Source organism: Pleurodeles waltl, chromosome 6 (genome assembly GCF_031143425.1).
Source record: "Pleurodeles waltl isolate 20211129_DDA chromosome 6, aPleWal1.hap1.20221129, whole genome shotgun sequence".
Classification (NCBI taxonomy): Eukaryota; Metazoa; Chordata; class Amphibia; order Caudata; family Salamandridae; genus Pleurodeles; species Pleurodeles waltl.
Window position 1 is genome coordinate 1,172,041,917 of NC_090445.1, and position 20,910 is coordinate 1,172,062,826.

The window sequence follows — 20,910 nt, forward strand, 5'->3', positions numbered from 1 at the left end:
CTTCGTGCTTTATAAAAATGCCCCCAAACATGAATCCGACATTGTGTAATGTAACTAGTGCTCATGTAAAGTGCCCCAACACCTTCGGGTCGCTCAAGTTCACATAATATAAACAAGCGTCAAAGGAAATATGACAGGAGTTGCCCAAGCCCTGCCCTTAACTGTGCTGCAAGGATGGGCTGCTGAAGGTCTGGTTGGTGACTGAGGCTCGCTAAACAAACAAGAAGCGAAGTGGGAGGGGTTTGGGGAAAATCTTTGCACTCTGAAGTCAGAGAAAATTCAAGAGCCACCCTTGAAAACAGCGCCTGAAGCGTCTTATATTTTATCTCGGTATTTGAACGCACAGCTAATGTGAGGAGATGACGGGAATTACAGCATTGCACCAAAATGTACCCCTCAATTAGAATACATGTATTTCGCAATTCCACCAGGCATGTTTACAACAGTATTGAGGTCCACATCAAAAATCAGGTGCCTTTGAAGGTAGATGTTAGCATAGATAATATTTGGCTGCCCCTCCACTGTGTGAACGTAGTTGATAGAATGCGGGACATTCATAGCGAGTCAATGATGTATGTCCGGGTAAATGAGACCGTATGGATTAGTATACAGGAACTCTGAAGTGTGACAGTTCTAATTATATATCTGGTTTATAGGGTTCTTAGGAACCGAAGAGGGCTCTGGACCCATAATAACGATTTGGTTTGATTAGCAATAGAACGATAATGTGAAGATGGACAATGTAACGTGAGGAGGACTCCTAATTGACAATATTGTAGCGTTCGGGGTGAGTTAGTGCTAAAGCTTCAAAGTGAAGTCGGCCTCTGTGACTGAAAAGACAAGGGAGTCAAATTGTGATACAGTGTGGGCATGAAATCCGTACGTCTGAAACGAAAAAGATGGGCAATGGGTTTGAAGACTGATCCCATTTTGATGAGTGGGGATTCAGTTTGACATAATGAAAGTACATATCATTATAGAGATAAAACTTCTGCCCCACTAGTCAACCTAAAAAATTATTTTTTCAAACTGCCCTTTTGGACCCACTTTGGCTCCCCTTCAATTTCGACATGTTTTTGGCTCTTCCCTGTTACAGGCACTTTGCCCACCTATCTGTGCTGGTGCAGTGATCCCACCCAGAAATGTGGGAGAACATTTGATTTTTTAGCTACATTTAAGGTTTGCTGAGGATTCTGGGTAAGAAAACACTGGGAAATCCATGCAAGTCACAACTCCCTGGACTCCCTCGGGTGGCTAGTTTTCAGAAATGTCTGGGTTTGGTAGGTTTCCATAGATGGCTGCTGAGCCCAGGACACCTCTCTTCTCCCCCCCCCCCCCCCCCCCCCCATAAAGAAGTTTTGTAATTGATCATTTTGATGTGTCCACATAGTGTTTTGGGGCGTTTCCTGTTGCGGGCACTAGGCCTACCCACACAAGTGAGGTACCATTTTTATCGCAAGATGTGGGAGACTGCTGGGTAGGAGTAAGTTTGTGGCTACCCACAGATTCCAGAACTTTGCAGCACCGAAATGTGAAGAAAGTGTTTTGGTTATTTTGGGCCTAATTTTGAAGTTTGCAAAGGATTCTGGGTAACTGAGCCTGGTAAGAGCCTCACAAGTCACCCCATCCTGGATTCCCCTAGGTGTCCAATTTTAAAAAATGCACAGGTTTGGTAGGTTTCCCTAGGTGTCGGCTGAGCTAGAGGCCAAAATCCACAGCTAGGCACTTTCCAAAAAACACGTCAGATCTCAATGTATAAATATGATGTGTCCATGTTGCATATCCTGTCGCGGGCACTAGGTCTACCCACAAAAGTGATTTACCATTTTTATCAGGAGACTGGGGGGAACACAGAATAGAAGAACTAGTGTTATTGCCCCTTGTCTTTCTTTAAATTTTTTCCTTCCAAATGTAAGACAGTGTGTAAAAAGAAGTCTTTTTGAGAAACGACATGTAATGCACATGCTAGTATGAGGACCACGGATTTCAGAGATGTGCAAATAACTCCTTCTCAACACCAATTTTGGAAATATAAAGGTTTCCTTGATAACTGTATTTCACCAAATGAATTGCTGTATACCTGGTAAACAATGAAAACCCATTTCAAGTTTCAGCTCATTTATTGGCTCTGGGCACCAAGAGTTCTTGATGAACCTACAAGCCCTAAATAGCCCCGCAACCAGAAGAGTCCAGCAGACGTTAACGGTATATTGCTTTCAAAATCTGCCATTGCTGGAAAAAGTTATAGAAGAAAACATCGACAGAAATGGCTCTTTCACCTCATTTTCAATATTTCTTTTTATTTCAGTGGTTATTTCTGTAGGAAAAGCTTAAAGGATCTACACATATGATCCCTTGCTGAATTCAGAAATGTGTCTACCTTTCAGAAATGTTTAGCTGTCCGGGATCCAGCATTGGTTTCACACCCATTTTAGTCACTAACTGGAAGGAGGCTGAAAGCACAACAAATAGTAAAAATGGGGTATGTTCCAGTAAAATGCCAAAATTGTGTTGAAAAACATGGTTTTATGATTTATGTCTGCCTGTTCCTGAAAACCGGGAAGATTTTAGCACCACAAACCCTTTGTTGATGCCATTTTCAGGGGGGAAAAAACTCACTTTTTCTTCTTCAGCACCTTTTTTCACACATTTTTGAAAAAAATTGAACTTTAAGCTGTTTTTTGGCTAATTTCTTGGTCTCCTTCAGCGGAACCCACAAACTCTGGGTACCTCTAGAATCCCTAGGGTGTTGGAAAAAAAGGACACAAATTTGGCATGGGTAGCTTTATGTGTTCGCCACCTGGGAGGGGAGCAGGAGGCCTTGCAGCGAAGGGGTTAAGGTATCATGATGGTAAATGTAAAATACACTGGGTTTGGAATTAAATATTGAAGGGAAGAAGCATGGCTAATCTAAACAGGTGCAATGAATATAATATGGAGAATGTATTGTGATTTGGGGGAAGATGGAATATACAAAGAGTCAGATCAATGTATTATTTGTAACTCTGTTCAGAGCACAGTATCCAATATGAATAATGAATCAGTGTTTAATGTATATTTGTTTGGTTTTGTGTTGGATTTTAAATTTAGTGGTATTATTTTTTGTAGTCCTGAAGAAGACCCGGAGGGGGACAAAATGGATTGGCTACTTGGAGGGATGAATTTATTTGAAAAAGATGAATACAAATAAAGGATACATTTTAAATGGACTCCTGCAGACGTCTTCCGCTTCATGTGACTGAATTTGGACTATTTGTTGATGATATTTGATGTGGACATCAATATTTATGCTAAACTTACCACTGACATTCAAAAATAAATGTATTGTAAATGAGGGGTACATTTTGGTGCTGGAAAACAATTATTCCTCAACTGATATTTGTAACTTGCTGTCCAAATGGAGGGTGAGAAGGGATGACCCCTCTCCGCAGTTCCTTAAACCGTTGAGGTGAAATCAAGAACCTACAGTGACAGGTGCAACAAATAGAGACTGAGTCCTTGGTGTAAAACCTTTGTGGACTTACAGAATTGTTTACGGAAATGGAAATCTGAGCTTGGAGGGACTGAAAACATTGAGGGCTGATGTGGAGCGCTCTTAGGTCAAAGGAAAAAGTAGTCCCTGTTACCGTTGCTAAAATGGTTGAAGTGGAAGCCTACAAGCAATGGGGCACTTCTCTGTGGCAGAGAACAACCGGTGAAAAGGAGGGACAAACAGGAAAGATTAACACTTGAAAGCAGGGAATTGTAAAGCACACTGAAAGAAACAAATTAAAAGCAATGGGGAGTGGGGCTGTAACCCCACAAATTATATACAACATGTCTTGAAAATACAGCCCAACCTCAACCTAAAAAAAATAAAATAGAACGGGCACACCCAGTAGCAACATGAATCTGCTCACAAAACTTTGAACACAACATTTTTAATGTCCAGGTAAGGTTTTGCAGTATGTTACTATAATTCTTCTCCAAAGCAGATATAGGTTTTTCCTAGAGCTATGCCATTGGTTGATTACCTTATCAGTTTCAGATTAAGTAGTCAGTGAGTTTTCCAAAAGCAAAGCTTGATGGATTTTAAGGAGTAAACACCTTGGTTTCCTGATCTCAAATGTTGGTACAAAATAGTGCAATAGAACAAAACTGGACAGAGAGCAGTCAGTGTAAATAACCCGCAACTGAAAATAAAATGGTGGTCAACACAGATGTGTCTATTCTATGAAGCATCTTTGAATATCCTGTCATTTATACCACCAGGAACAATCTTTTACCAGTCATTTTAAAGCAGTCCCCTACCCTCTGACAGAGTCAAAGAACCTTGGCTACGTTATACCTCTGTTCATTCAGGTACTAAACACTTGACCACTACACATCAATACTTATGGAGAAGAAAGGTGCATCTTGCATAAATGTAGACTATGCGATTTTTACTTTAATTTACCCTTCTACACGTTTAACTTCATTTAGATTAGGTCCTTGTTATCAAAGATAAGCTGATGTGCCCTCTGTAGTCTATGCGTGTTATTTTACAACATGTAGGTACTGTTTTTGTAATCTACTGTCAGTGAAACCTCCTGTTCACCAGATATGAAAGAGGTGTTTTTGGAAAAAGATTAAACAGACTTGAATATATTACAGTTACTCTCTCCGAGCAAAGTCCAGCTGTTGCCTTGAGGTAATTTTGTGATTGTAACGTGATGACTTTAGGAGCCCGAAAACGGCATTGAAGTTTCAAGGGTTGAGGAAGCTAGCCCTATAGCACCACCTGCCTACCTGGTCAATGTTGACAACTGAGACAGAGAAGAAGTGCACACCTACAAAACACAAGGCCTCTAGAAGTGATGTGGTCAAAGTCTGACGAACCTCCAAGCAAATAAACATCTGTGAGCTTACACAAAGAGGACAGTCCTTTGTTGGCACTCCCGAGGCTACAAATTTAACAGAGGAGTCGAGAATGCCAAAAAAAAAAAAAAAAAAAAAAACATCGGAAGGGGAGAGACTTGACTGGGGAGACAGAAGTAACTTTAATGAACATCGGTGTCGCTGTTTCACTTACATATTTTTTCAACTCTTAAAAATAAAGCTCCATCCCCTCACTTAAGAGTCTTCAATGTGCTACTTTAGGGCGCAGCAACTTTGCAGGTGGCCATGTAGAACTTCCTCGTTCGCAATGTGAAAGCTTGGGTGTTTGAATTTTAATAAAAATGAGGAGTAGAAGCTTCAAACATTCATTCGTAAGAAAGAGGATCTCTTATCAGGCATTAGGATGAGTTATTTGCGAGTAGTCGAACAACTGATATGATGAATCAAATACCAGTGATATAGAAGGTGAAAGTTTGAAAGAAGCAGGCACTATTTACTGACTAAATTAAGCACAGAAACCATTTTCTTTCTGTTGAAAGCTATATGAAAATCATCCTACGAACTGCTGATTCTTTCAACATTTAAGGAGTCAGCCAGACTGCGAAAGGTCCTCCTAGTCGTCAATATCTACACACACTTGCACGAGAAAGTGAGAATAGAATAGGCCTCCAGGGGAAATAAAGGAGGAAATTAACCTATTTAATAACATGGCCAGGATTTGCTGGGAGAGGACATGACAAAATGTATGTTTAAGTACGTCCGTAGGGCAAATGGATTATGCTCAAGTTGTGTCATGTTTTGTCAACTCTTTAAAGTATTAATTTAGGAAAAATGTTAACTATGCTAGCTATACAGTGTTTTTTGCTCTGCTTGTTATAAAAAATGTTTTAAAAACATTTTATTAATTGTAATGTAGAAGCAAACATACTGTGCGTTGCTGATTTCTACTTGGGCAAAGAACGAAGTTTTGGAATCAAGGAGTAATTAAATAATGTAGTGAGGAGGTGCACAATGTATAACATCCCATCAAACCGCCACGTCATTTGTTGTTTATAATACAGAAAATATAATTTTGAGGAAATAATGTTTTTATTGTATAGGGCATAAATGAGAGGGCATCGTATGATAAACCAGATTTTATACACATGACTGCAGAAGAGACCAGGCAATTTGAGGAAGGGTCAAGGAAGCGTGGATAAAAGATTATTTTTTGTTTTTAAAGACGGTAAAGGAAAAAGCAATAACGATTTTTGAGATGAGACAATGCAGCAGAGAAACAATTTTAAAGTTAGGTACTAGAAAAGGCTTGGTTACATATTGGGAAAGATGCAGGAGAAAATATATATTTAATGGAAACTAAGGTTTCAGGAAAAGATTATTTTTTGTTGAACAGGGGAAACCATATTATTTGCACTGGCATGTCGTGTTATGGATCTTAAAAGGTTCATTTACAATGGGCGATGTCCAAGTCACTACCTAGGGGTAGGGGACTCTGCAAGAAAGGAACGCTATATTAGTACTAGTGCAATGTTAAAGTTATACGGTTTCTTAAGAGAACATCAGAAGAAGCATGCAATATTTGTGAGTGCAGCAAAAGCCAGATTTTAGGGGACAGGTTTTACTTTATTATCTAGATACGCAGAAGATATAAAAAATGACATCTGGCGTGGCTTCAGGCATCAAGATGGCAGTCGCACTCAGAGCGCTCTGGACCCCTCCGTCATCCGCCTGAGAAGGCTGACCCTTACCTCACCCAAAAACATCTACCCGCTGGCCCCCGGGTGTTCCCCTTTCGCGAAGAAACCAAAAGAATAGAGGTCCGAATCCGACTGCGAGCTGCCCAAGACTGTAGCTGGGGGACAGGTGCGATTCGTGGCCTTCCGCTGCGGCCTCCGCGGCAATGCGGAGCTAAACACCGGATGCACAGGGGGAGCGCAGGATGGAGGAGCGGGGAGAGCTTGGCATCCTTGCTCCCTCCCGGCAGCTGTGAAGTAGGCGGCCCAGCTGCCTGGAGCACAAATGCACTTGCTGCCCGAGTACCTCCTGGACTGAGATCGGCACTGGAGCCGGGGCCCACGGGACGGAGGCGGCTGGCCGGAGTGGAGGTTGGCCCATTGGGGCCAGACTGGCTGAGTTCTGTAGGGGCCCCGGTAGGGGAAGCACTGCCGGACCCCCGAGTGCTGATCCCGCAGGGTGTCCCTGGTGCCCCCACCCAAGATCCAGAAGGCGTTGAGGGCGGGCAGCCCAGGTGGGGCGGCTGCCCTGAACTTGAACCTACCGCCGAAGTGGTGATCGTGCGCCAGGGTGCCCTGTGGCAAGACATCTCCATTGGAATGGCTGGAGATGAGTGTGATCGCGGCAGCGGCCGGTCCTGCCTTGGTGCTGCCAGACTCCTGAAGCACGGAGTCGGAGGCCCTGGTGACGGGGAGACACGAGAGGCGGCCTGGCATGGTCCCTGGCCCCCTCTCCTGACCGGGATCTATTCCCTGCGGGGGCGTGCAGCCGTGGAGCCCCACGCTGGGAAGAATGTGAAGATTGTGGTCCTGGCGACTGGGATCGATGGATATGGGAGGCTGGTGGTCCGGGCTGCCGTGTGCTAAGCTATGGAGAGATGATGCTGGGCCCCTGGGGCGCTGCCTCTGGGCCTCTCCCTGGGCTATGAACAGCCCCCTGAAACAATAAGGATGGCTCCGCTGCTACTACTGGCTCCCCCCCCTTCTTTCTGAGATCCCTCCAGACACCTCGCCATAGACACGCTATGCCAGAGAATAAAAGGGGAGCCGGAGATCTGAGCCCCTTTCTGACCTGAGAGGAAAGCGGACCCGGAGAAGCGGACCGTGGGGTGGCCGTGCGGGATCGGAGGGTGGGCCGTAACATATTACACCTCTCTGTAGTGGTGCCAGAGGGTGACTGGCACCTGGCGGCGCCGAACCGGATCACCAATAAGCTGTCAGAGTGGTCGGCTGGGGATCACCAGCTTCTGAGGGGGAGAACCAGAGGGGGATTCACAGAGGAGTGCCTACTCAACACACAGGCCACGAACCGCGCACCTTGCACAGAGGAACCGAGCCGGGCCCGGCGACTGCTCCCCTAGACTGCCATTGTTGGACCCATAGACACCCGAGGCTGTGAGGTGGCAGAGACTAGTCTCCTCTCGGATCCGCAGGGCATGAGGAGATACAGGGGGCACCCCGGGAGCAGAATGGGGAAGTATAGAGCAAATAAGCAACCCCCGGCCTTGCAGCAAAAAAAATAAATAAAATTCGGCCGGTTTACCACCTCGGCGACCTCCCGGGGGGACAGCGGCGTGCCCTCCGGAGGTCCTGTGTCAGACGGAGTGAGCGCAATTCTCCTGGCTATCCAGTCATCACAATTGGCTGTGGAAACTAAAATAGGAGAGGTACGAGAGGACATGGGCCTTATCAGGCAAGACCTCAGAAACGCAGTGGGTCGCATCAGAGAGGTGGAGAATCTTGTCTCACAAGTGGATGACGAACTAGCTGAACTCAGAACCAAGGTGGCTCAGTTACAAACCCGAACCGGGGAGCTCCATCGACAAGCCGAGGACGCGGAAAACCGTTCAAGGCGTAATCTACGATTCGTGGAATTTCCGGAGGGGGAAGAGGACAACAAGGCGTCTGAATTCCTTGAGAACTAGATCAGGTCCTGGATGCCCGACCAGAGTTTGTCGGCCTGGTTTTCAATCGAGCGGGCACACAGAGCACTGGCCCCTCGGCTTCCTCCGGGTAGTCCCCGGAGGCCGATGATTGCCCGTTTCATAAACTTCAAGGACCGAGACAACATACTCAGAGAGGTCAGATGCTCAACCGACCTCCTTTGGGACAACCACAAGATCCTGGTGTTCCTGGACTGTACCCACGAGGTTCAGAACAGACGCCGATCCTATGAACACGTCAAACAGAAACTTAGGGCCATGCAGCTTTCCTACATGCTCCTGTTCCCTGCACGCCTAAAAGTCCTCATGGCCGGAAAGGCGTACTTCTTTGATACCCCGGAGGAGGCCTGGGACTGGTTGACTGAGGGCGGCCTGGGGTCCCGAGGGGCCCCAGGGGAATGGCTGGAGATCCCCCTGGAGGACTACTTCCCTCTCAGGTGGAGCAGCGAAGGAGCTGAAAGTGCACTAGATCCAGACGAGAAGGTCGGAAAGGCCTTGAGAGTTCGGCGGGTGAGAGCAAAGAATGTGATCCTGGCCCCGGGTCTGGGGAGGTGCCGATGGACGCTCTGGGAGACCGGGACCCAGCTCAGGCGACGGTTGACGACCAACTGAGCCAGTCCCCAGCGCATGGCTGATGAGGTCTGTTGCACCGGTTTCGTGACGCCAGAGCCTTGATGGACCCGGTTCAGACCCGGCGCATTCGGACCAAATTGAATATCTACCTGAAAGTAAGGACCTGGCTGCGGCACGCTACGTTTGACTCTGCCTTCCATTCATAAATTGCAGGCGATTCGTCTCAAAGGAGGGGTCCACCACTCCACTCCAACGTCAGTCGTTTTGGCTTCATTGTTTAAGTTGGGTATTTGGGCGGCAGATGCTTCTTGGGTGGAAGTATGGGGAGGGGGGAGGTTGGGGGATAATAAGATTACGCCGAAGTTTAGCAACAAGGTTTTTGTAGGTTTCCTCTACTGTTCTTTTCCTTTTTTTGTCCTATTGCTCGAGGCAGTCAACCAGACACTCACAAAATGAAGCTTGGCACCTAGACATATCTACCCCTCTCACGCGTTGCCCTCACTGACCAAAATACTCTCCTGGAACGTGAACGGCCTCTTGGACAAAATTAAGAGGTCTGCAGTATACAGCACTCTCCACAGACACACCCAGTCTGTGGTTTTGCTACAGGAGACACACCTCCTTGGGACCAGGTGCCCCATGCTCGCTAGGTGAGGGGTTACGACAGGGTCTACCACTCTGGCTTCTCTAGATGTTCCAGGGGGGTGGCTATTCTGCTTCACTGCTCACTACCCATGACTATTGTAGCTATGCAACCCAACCCACAAGGTAGATACGTTGTAGTGTCCTGGTTGTTGCACGGACAACCCCTCAACCTCATAAGCATATATGCTCCCCTGGTGGGATTTGATGCCTTCCTGGTCGCCCTCCGTCAGAATGTGGACAATCTCCCCCAGGGTATCACATTAGTAGGAGGCAACTTCAATGCTGTTCTAGACCCCGAATTAGACGTCTTCGGCAACGCTACTATTAGCCGATCGAGCTGGGCATCAGCCCTGAGGGGCTGGGCTGACAGCCTCGGCGAGATCTGGAGAACTTGGCATCCCAGAGCTAGACACTACACACACACACACACACACACACACACACACACACACACACTAGCAGCCCATGGGATACATGCCAGAATCGATCTCATATTTACGCCCGCGCTGGACATTACCAGCGTCACTGGGGCCGAGATACTTCCCCACGGAGTCTCTGACCACGCAACAATACAAATCCGGCTGGGCGGCGCAGACCCAATCAGCCGCCCAGTGCTGTCGCTTTGATGCCTGGTACTTGCAGGATGAGGACTACAAAACGGCATTGAGAAATCATCTGACAATACTTGGATGAAAACCTGGGGTCGGTACAATCCCCAGGTACAATCTGGGCCATGTGTAAGGCGACAGAGGGCACACCAAACACCTCCTTCGCGTGCAGGAACATGTGCGAAATTCCCAAGTAGCGGAGCTAGAGGCTCGTGCAATGCGCCTCGAGTGCTGGCATGTCGCCACTCCCTCCGCCCCTTGCTTGCGACAGCTCATAAAGGTGCATGAAGAGATTAAAACCCTAGTTTGAGCGTCTGCCAAACACATTTGGAGGGCATCAACGGCCAGAGTGTACGGCTGGGGAGATAAAAATGGGAAACTTCTACACTGGTTGGCCACGCGACCTATGGCCAACAGGATCATATCGGAAATCTTAGATGAAAACGGGACCCTCGCCAAGACACCTAGAGAAATTGTGCAGAGTTTTGCCTTTTTCTATGCGCGATTATACGAAGAACGCCGCTGGTAGAGAGGGAGTCCCCCCCTCCTCAATGGCATCACTCTCCCCACGATTTTTCACGCAGTTCGAGATAATTTAGATGAAGCAATAAGTCTGGAGGAAGTCCTGGGCACAATAGCCACCCGGGCCTCGGGCAAAACCCCAGGTCCAGACGGCTTCCCAGCGGAGCTCTACAACAGATGCCTCAACATACTGGGTCCCCATCTCCTTAACATGTACGACGAAGCAGAGAGTAATGGTCGATTCCCTCCCGGCATTGATCAAGCCACGATCACAGTAATCCCCAAAACTCAGCCTCTGTCACGGCATTGTTCGGACTACCGGCCCATTTCTCTCCTAAACAATGAAGTAAAAATACAGTCCTCAATTCTCACCACAAGGTTGAAAGCAGCCCTCCCATCACTGATCCATCCCGACCAATGTGGCTTTATGCCCTCCCGAAGTACTAGGCACTGTATTAGGCGCCTGCACCTGGCCTTGGCACACCGCAGAGTCTTGACCCACTCTCCCAAGGCCCTACTCCTTCTAGACTTTGAAAAAGCCTTCAACACCGTGGACTGGTCATATCTTGACCAAGTCCTACAGAGCAACGGGATTGCCCCCAGATTCCAAAGGCTAGTGGGACTACTATATTCCTGGAGTTGTATCGGATCTATTCCGCATTAGCCGTGGTACACGCTAGGGTTGCCCTCCGTCCCCACTGCTCTCTGCACTCGTAATAGAGCCCTTGGCAAAACTGCGCTGGGAGGACCCTCTGATTGAGGGATGGTCTTGGCCTGCTGGGCCGGAGAACCAAGTGGCGCTCTATGCCGACAATGTTCTCCTATACATTGCCAATCCAGCCACAAGCGGTCCGCGTATCCTACAGATCCTGGACCTCTTCTCAGAAGCCTCCAGCCTCACACTACATACCCGCAAATCTGCTGGTCCTACTACATCCTGCGAGGGACTGTACTGACTGGCAACAGACCATCCCCATCCGACGGAATAGTTTCAAATACCTGGGGGTCCACGTCGCTCATATTCCAGAACTGACGTGGGAGCTTAATGTCACACCACTCACTGCCAGAATCAAGGCTGACATTCAGCGTTGGCAAACCCTCCCTCTCACTCTGCTCGGGAGAATTGTGCTTTTTAAAATTATGGTCCTTCCCAGGCTCCTCTACCTGCTGCAGAACTTCCCATGCCCAATCCCCAAGAGATGGTTTAAAGAAATTGACTCAGTGATTCGCCACTTCTTATGGAAGGGCACCCGCCCAGACTGGCACTCACCACATGTCAACGAGAGGTCTACGATGGAGGGTTGGGAATGTCAAATATGTACTACTACCACCTTGCAACACAGCTGCTCGTCATCAACGACTGGGTCGGAGGAGGCTGGTCAGACCCTGCGTACAGACTTGAGCTCCACACACTGGGCTACCCCAGGGTTTGACACTCTCAATGAGTGCCCGATTCTCCGATCCATCCCAGAGGTGACTAGAGTGATTTTGATGGGGTGGCAAGACGCCGAAAGGGTTTCGGGGTGGTGGAATCGAATCACCCAGCAGACCCCGCTATGGCACGGAAAACTACTTGCTGAGGTGGCTGGACTGAAGGGGTTCCAGAAATGGGATAATATAGGGAACTCTACACTTGGGGATGTCTTGGGGTGGGGGGGGGGGGGGGAAAAAAAAAAAAAAAAAGAAATCGCACATTAGGTCCTTTGAGGAGCTCCGGGGACTCTTCTCACTAAGTAAAACAATTCCACAAATGGCTTCAGCTGTGCCACGCTCGGATGGCACACACTCAAGTAGGTGAACATGTTCCTGAATATGCCCCCATGGAAGCGAAGATACTAATGGATAACCTGGGTAGAGGTGGAGTTTCGCAGATATCACTCACTGATAGCTAACACCTCGGGCTCCCTTGAGGGACTCCGCCGCAGATGGGAGGGATGGGTGGGACCAGTCGAGGAGGGGGAGTGGGGAGAGGCCCTGATGGCACCTCGAGCCCTTGTAATGTCCACCAGAATCTGTCTCTTACAAACCTACCTACACACTGCATACCTAACACCTGGAAGGCTACACAAGGCAGGCCTCCGTTCCACGGCTGGCTGCCCCCGATGTTATCATGCAGAGACAGATTTCTTTCATATGGCGTGGGCATGCCTAATTATAGAGGCCTACTGGGGAGCAATCAAAAGACAGATCTCCAGGGTCTTGCAGGTGGAGATGACACTTGCTCCACTCCCGTTTTTACTGGGGGTAATGGGAGGCATGGACCTGAGGAGAGCAGACCGGACTTTCCTGGGAATAGCATGCCTAGTAGCCAAAAGAGACATTATGACTGAGTGGAAAGCGGGAGCAGCACCATCCCTGAATAAATGGAGGCGGGGTGGACTGGTGTGCACAACGTAAGAGATTGGTTTACGAGGCCAGGTGATGCCCAAGTAAATACGACAAAATATGGGGGAAATGGGAGGCCTTGGCAGGAGACGAGAGTAAAGCAGAGCTCTGCACATGGTTGGGGAACTTGCACCAGAGACGAGGCCCAGGACCCCAACCCGTCTCATTCTCCACGCGTGCAGGCATGCATGAGTCCGAGACCAAGTTTCTTTCTACCATTATGAGACACAAGCAACGTGCACTGTGTTTGAAGTGGACCGGGTTGATCATGACTGAGCTTTTAAAGTATTTAATGTATGTTGTTTGGATCAATTCCAGTATGTTAATTTTGTTTAAGCATTTGTGTATGCTATACATTTACTTTCTCATTTTTCCTAAAACAATAAAAACGTATTTATTTAAAAAAAAAATGACATCAACACTAGTGACGTTACAAACCACATTACCGTCAACATCATATACGCAATCACTGAAGCTGCAAGCGTTTTCCATATTTAGGTATGGAGAGTGGTAATATAGCCTTGTTTCATCAGTTTTTTGATGCTATGAGGCTCGGGCTACACAGTGTTAGGTATATAAATACAGCACCCGTCACTTTCTAAACAGTCAAGATGCATCCACAGGGATAACACTTTTGACATTTCACACTGCATCACTATTAACCTCATTGATCACCATACAGAAGCCAGCATGTCCCCAAGCCTATGCCCACAGCAGAAGGTCATGGGCCTTGCAAATTCTGGGGGCAGAGGAAAAGGAGTTGGTGAATGGCAGAAAGCCATTCCCTGAGCCCAATACGCTCAGGGAGTGGGTACAGACAGACAATGCTGGGCCTGGCCCCAGAGGGTGCAGTATATGGCTTTAACAAATCATGAGCATGCTCTTCTGCCTGGGGACTGAACAGGGCACGCTCAAAGGGTTTTAGAGGTGGGACCTAGCCTTGGCCCCGTGCCCTGTGCTTAGTGTCCTTGTCCCCTTAGATCAGCCTGCATTTAAACCACCAATCAATAATGGTGAAAGCGATATAACTGAAGTGTAGCAATGTCAACATGTCAATAACTATGTGATATTTGACATTACCAGTGCTCCTATCAACGCATCAATTTGGGAAATCATGAATATTATGTGCAAGGGTTAGAGCAGACAGTAGGAGAAGCTATGGTTGCACTGTTCATTACTGTCAAAATTCAGAATATAAGTTTCAAGTCACAATTATTATTATTATTTTTAAACTTGTTTTATTGGCATTTCAAATGAAGTTCAAGCAGGTATAACACAATGCCTAATATGTTGTATGACATACTTCTTGACAGTCGTACAAGTGACACATTAAGGCTTCACAGGCAAAGTGAACTTACAGCATAGCATAGTAGTTCCGTTTTGTCGCTAGAGTTTTCACCCATTCGTTAGTATGTCAGTATTACTCAGTTGTTCAGTGGTTTTTAACAGTCATCTAGGGCAGTGAAGGATTGGGAGTGGCAGTGCTCACGACCCTCAAGGCCACTGTCTAATGCCTTCAGCAGTACGTATTCATGCTCTCTAGGGATTACCAATCCAATTCGATATCTGCAACGCTTATTAAGAGAGTCAATCAGAAATGAAGCCAATAGTATAACAAAGCTAAGAGAAAAAACAGATAATCTGCCCGTGCTCCTCTTATTTGTACAAGCAAGCTGCTTGACGACAATAGACATACAAATTCTAGTTCGTACACTGTCCCGGAGTCTGTACATGGGCAGAGTGTGCGTTCCCCTGGGGGTCCTGGAGATAATACAAGGGTACACTCTCTACATCCCTCTCCTATAAACCCATTGAAGTGCTCCCGGTATCACTCTCACGATCAGAGTCTAGTCCAGCAGCACTGTTGTCCCAACTCTCCATCACCTCCGACCACAGTGGGGCCAGTGGCCTACGCCTCATCCCCTTGCCTTCTTCCCTCTTCAAGGATCTCTCCTCCGCTCTATCCCACCTCGTGACATCTTGTGTCCAAGTCTGTAGGCCCTCAGGTTGTTTCCATGCCATTGATACTCGACGCTTAGCCAACACCAGAGCCAAATCAAGAAATCTGCTGCCCACTTTTTTAGGGCGTGACTGAGTGAATAACTCCAGGAGGCAGGTTTCCATTGTAGTCTTTAGTCTCTATGCAGTGTATGGTTGATTTTTATGGATGACTCCCCTCTAAAATTCTTGCAGCTGTGGACATTACCATGTCATGTGTCCAAATCCTACATCCAACAATCTGTACCAAGGGCAACCCAACCCAGCCCAGCCCCCCATATATCAGCGTCAGTCGCCACGGGGTTAAGTAAGTCCTATGTGTGTATTTATACTGTGTATATTTTAGTCAGATGTTTTGAGAGACCAAGGGGGCGTACCCAAGAATCCTGTCCCATTCTCCATCAGTGAGATGTCTATCTAGGTCCTTCTTTCACCTAGCCCATACAGCATCCAGCGGGTTATGTACCATTGCCAGTAGTGACCTGTAAAGCCAGGATTCCAAATGTGAGCCCCCCCCAATAGACAGCATAGTCTGTAAGACCTTGTGTGTGGGAAGTTCACCCTCTATACCTTTCCAGAGGGCCTGGATAGATCCTATTATCGCCTTATACGTCAGGAACCACCCGTGAGGCAGACCAGTCTGCTCAGTAAGATCAAACGTGATCAGCGATCCCCGACTGTACAGTGCGCCCAGCGTGTGCAGGTCTGTGGCCATCCAGCAGTGTAGTTGTAGTTTTGTAAAACAAGAGAGGAGGTTGCTATGTGGCATTCCCACTAGAAGCATAGCTGGCGCATAAGGTACTTCCATGTGTGTTTGTCTAAGGACTCTCCGCCAGTTGTCGAGAGCCGTCGTTAGCAACACTCCCCTCTTAATGCCACATGCGGTAAGTCCAGTCCAGTGCTGCTGGGATCTCCCCAGTCTGCTGCCAGCTCTGTTAACCCCACTCCCCAAGCCACTGTAATTGGGCTGCCAGGAAATAAAACTCAAAGTCGGGGACCCCCCCCGGCACAGTCTCAGAGTGGTGAGTGCCACTCGTCATCCACCATCCCAAATCAGTTCCCTAATCTGCATGTCCAGTGGTCAAAACCAAGAGAGAGGGCGGAAGGGTGATAGGCAAATTAGCAAAGTAATATAGCAGTTTGGGCACCACAACCATCTTAATAAGAGATACGTGGCCATAGTCGGCAAGCGCAGGGAGCACCAGAAGTGACACTGGACCGCAATGCCCTAATCGCTGGGCACAAGTTACCCTCCCTTAGGTCCTGCATCTCGTGGTAGATCCAAATGCTCAGATAACGGAAGGTATGTGGCGCCCAAGATACTTCCACCGGACAAGAAGACGGTCAGTTCATTCCACAGACCGCCGGGAAGACAGAAGTCTTTCGTTTATTTAGTCGGAGGCCAGAGCATGGTCCACTCTCATCTAACAGCTGGAACACCTGAGGTAAAGTTTCTAGTCCATTGCGGAGGTAGATAAGTAGATCATCTGCATACAGGGAGACTATATGGAAACTTCCAAGTCGACATATGCCCCATTCATAGGCCATCTCGGGAGTCTCGCCGCTAAGGGTTCTATGGCAATGGCGAAGAGCAAGGGGGATAGAGAGCATCCCTGCCAGGTTCCTCTATACATGTCAGCTACAGGAGAACGCTCGTCCAGTCTTCACTTGGGCCGTAGGTTGTGTGTAAAGCAGCTTAACCCAGTCACCCCAGGCCCAGCCCAAGCCCAGCTGCGACAGTGACAGCCAGAAATTCCCAGCTCGCCGTGTCGAAGGCTTTTTCAAAATCCACCGACAATCATTTCTGCCAGATGAGGGGAATGAGCATCATCACAGAGTAGGGAATATAACCTACAAAGGTTATTGGAGGTAGTGCGGGTGGGAATGAACCCACTCTGGTCCCCATGTATGAGAGGGTTCATGTGGGGCAGCAGTCTTGCAGCAAGGGCTTTACTAAGGATCTTGAAGTCAGTGTTGAGTATGGACAAAAGCCTGAAGTCAGTAACCCTTCTGTCAACCTGCATAGTCTTGGGTAATGAGATCACTATGGCTTCTCTGGTCGTGGCCGGCAATAGTTTGGTCTCATTGGCTTCAGCTACATCTCCGCCAATCTAGGGGCCAGGACATCGCTGCCCAGTTTATAGAACTCCAAGGGCAAGCCGTCAGCACCCGAAGTCTTACCCGCCGCTAGCGTTTGAATGGCTGCCTTAATCTACCCTAGAGACCTGTACACCCAGCCTATCCTCAGTCAGAACAGTCCGGGGCAGTGCAGACCAAAAGATCTCTCTTACGGTAGCCGAGTCCACGTGAGTGGAGTTATACAAGGATTTATAGTAAGCCGTGAACTCAGCATTGATCTGAGCAGGTGTGTAAATAATATTTCCCTCCCTAGTCAAGAGGTGGGTGATCGGTGTCCCCCAATCTCCAGGCGAATCAGCCACGCTGGTAGCCTCCCAGCTTTCCCTTCCTCGTCATACACTTTTACCAGATAGGTCCTGTAGTCATGGCATCTGAGGCGTTTTAGCGCCGATAAGTAATTCTCCCTGAGCTCCAGTAGTTTTGCCTGTGCTTCTGGTGAACCATCTAGGTCATTTATATAGAAGTGACAGTCATCCTCTAAGTGCGAAATGTCCCGTTCAAAGTCCCTTCGTATGCCCACCATCTGTCCAACGCAATGGTCCCGCACCACCACCCTTTAAGGGCTCCCATTCAATGCCCCTACTGGACGCCGAGCCTGGGTTGAGTGTCAAATATTCTGACAACCTATTTAGTAGTGATGTGCGGAATACATCATCTTCCATCGCTGCTGGGTGTAAGCGCCACGTCGGGACAGGTTTGCGAGCCTCCATCTTGTTTAGATGGATTAATAGCGGACTATGATCAGATACAGTCCGGCCTAAGTATTCAGAATGCATAGCCGATACTCTAGGAGAGGTTGAGCAGAGCATTCTATCTATTCTAGTGTGGACATGGCAGAGGTGGGAATAGTATGAGTAGTCTCTACCAAGAGGGTTCTGAATGCGGCAGATATCTACAAGGTCCCAATGTGAGATCCAGGTCGACATGCCCTTGGCCACTCGGACAGCGGCTGCCCCCGGCAGCGGGGCGGTAGAGCGGTCCAGGTCAGGGTCCAGTACCCCACTGAAGTCTCCCCCAAGCAGAAACGGAACATTAGAAAAAACGTGCCAACCGGGCAGATAGTGTGTAGGAACTGAAGAGGGACCTGATTCGGGCTATATATACTGTCTAGGACCAGCGGCCTGCCATATAGTCACCCCTCCACTAATATATATCGACCCTCCTTACCTGTGTCAATATTAATGGGCTTAAAGAGGACCCCTGCTCTCACCCACACCGCCACCCCTCTTGCATAGGCAGAGTATGCGGTTGCCAACAATTTCCCCGCCAACGCCGACAAAGGTGATCCGCTTCCACCTGGGGGAGATTCCTGCAACATGGCCATCTGTACCCCCTGCGCTTCATATAGGAAAGAATCTTGTGTTGTTTTGCAATCGAACCCATACCCCTGACATTCCAGGACAGTATTTTACAGAAAGGACGTGTCACAGCCATATCCTCCAAGAGGTTCGTCAGGGAGCTTGCACCTCCCTCTCATGCAGCTCCATGACCATTGCAGTAGCACATCACATATGTATAAGGGACCACAGGCTAAAACAGGCAATACTAACAATCCCCAACTCCCCATCCCAAGAGCAGACTAGCAACTGCTGCCTGCCCAAACCATAATAACCAGTATGAACAAGTGATATCATCCTACTGGATTGTCCGGCGAGTGATCTGGGGCGGACATGGAGCACAAAAATGGTCCACCAGTGCCCAGCCGGGCCGCCTCTGAGCCGTATAGGAGCAACAGGGCTTTGAGTCCGGGAGGCCTACATACTCTAACAATGTCATCTGACATCTGAGGCATCACGTGGGCCTTGCGCCACACTAGGCACTGATTCTACATCTGTGGAGTCCTCTCTGTTCATGGACTCAGGCTCCGATCTCTGGGCATCCTCGGAGCTTCTCTCTCCAGTCAGGGAGGCCGCCGCCTGAAGCACAGCTCTCGTCCCCTGGTGGTCCTGTTGTCTGGTGGGTTTTGTCACCTGGCTGTCACCTAGGGAGTCTTTGGAGCGTCTTCTCTTGCCATGACTTCAAGGTTGTTTGCGCTCCACTTGCTTGGAGCCCGCAGTGCCCGATCTGTAGGACTCCAGCCATGTCCATACGTCATAAGGTTCCTGAAAGAAGTGTGTGGTATCATCTAGTATAATCTTCAATTTAGATAGGAACAGCCAAGTATAACAAAGCCCCTCCTCCCGCAGGACTCGTTTCACCTCCAGGAAGGTGGCATGTCGAGCTTAGACCGCCAATGTAAAGTCTGGGGAAAAAAGTGGTACGGCCACCTTCCACCTGGAAGGGGCACGTCTCTCAGGCCATCTGCAACAGCAGGTCATGCTCTCGGTATTGTATAATCTTTGCTATTGGTCGGGCTGTCTTCCCGGCTCTGGCCTACAAGTCGGGACTCGCGCGCTCTCTCCAGGGCAAAGAAGGGTGTGAGGGGGCATTCATTATGGTGCGGAGCCAGGTTTCCAGGTAGGCCACTGCATCAGTGCCCTCAACGCCTTCTGGCATTCCAACAGTTCATATATTATTGCGCCGACTGTGGCCCTCCGTGTCTTCCGCTAGACGTTCCAATACCTGAACCTGCTCAGATAGGCAGGTGACCCGAGCCCAGAGGGCCCGGTGTGCGGGCTGCAGCTCCTCCAGAGATGTTTCAGTAGCTTCCACCCGGTCTACAAGGTTATGATGATCTGTTCGTAAGTGACTTAGTTCAGAGGAGACCTTTCCAATTTCCTGACTCAGAGAACTTAGTGTCCTCAATCACCCCAAGGATCTTATTCAGGGTACCCTGCATCGTGGTGGGCACTGCACTCTCCTCAGGGTCACCACTAGCCAACTGGCGGACATGCCCCTGGTCCGCCTGGGGCATTCCTTGTATTTCGTGCCTGAGTTTTCACTTAGTTAGGCTCTGGGAGCAGCTGGGATTCACCTCCGTCTAATGTCCAGTAATGTGGATGAGCCTCGCAGCATAAAGCACCAGCGATCCTCCATTCGCAGACCACCCATACACAGCAAAGTAGTTCCCCCACTTGATGCTTCACATGTGGGTCAGGTCTGCGCCATCACAGCCATTTCCGCACTGGCATCTCCCATCTCCACCTGAACGGGCCGCTTGCCATGCGGGGTATGTTATGGGGGCATCCAGAGCCCTGGGCCCACGCCAGGCACCATCAGATCAGACCTTCTAACGTTTGTAGGGAAGGGAGAGGCAAGGGACACCCCGCCCTGTCCACACTCTTCAGGGGGGGGCCCTCCACCACCAATGCCTCCCCGAGTCCAGGGATCCCTCTCGACCACCTCACTGTCTCCTCACCTCATTTCAGGTGACTCATGCTCCTCACTCCCGTGAGGGTACGCCTTCTGTTGCAGCACTGCCATAGCTGTTATATAGGGATCCGAGCCGGCCTCACTCCCAGTGCCTCCTCAGCAGCGCACAGTGCAGCACAGCGCGTCTCTAGCTGGGGCCGCGCCAGTCCCAGACATGCCCGCATAGCCAGCAGCGTCAGCAACGGTGCCAGACTC

General features: G+C 48.8%; 1 protein-coding gene across 2 annotated transcripts in view; it reads right to left on the reverse strand.

Moving 5' to 3' along the window:
* The window catches only part of MICU1 (mitochondrial calcium uptake 1), a 542,154-nt gene that overhangs the window by 176,816 nt on the left and 344,428 nt on the right, over positions 1-20,910 (reverse strand). The window lies entirely within an intron of this gene.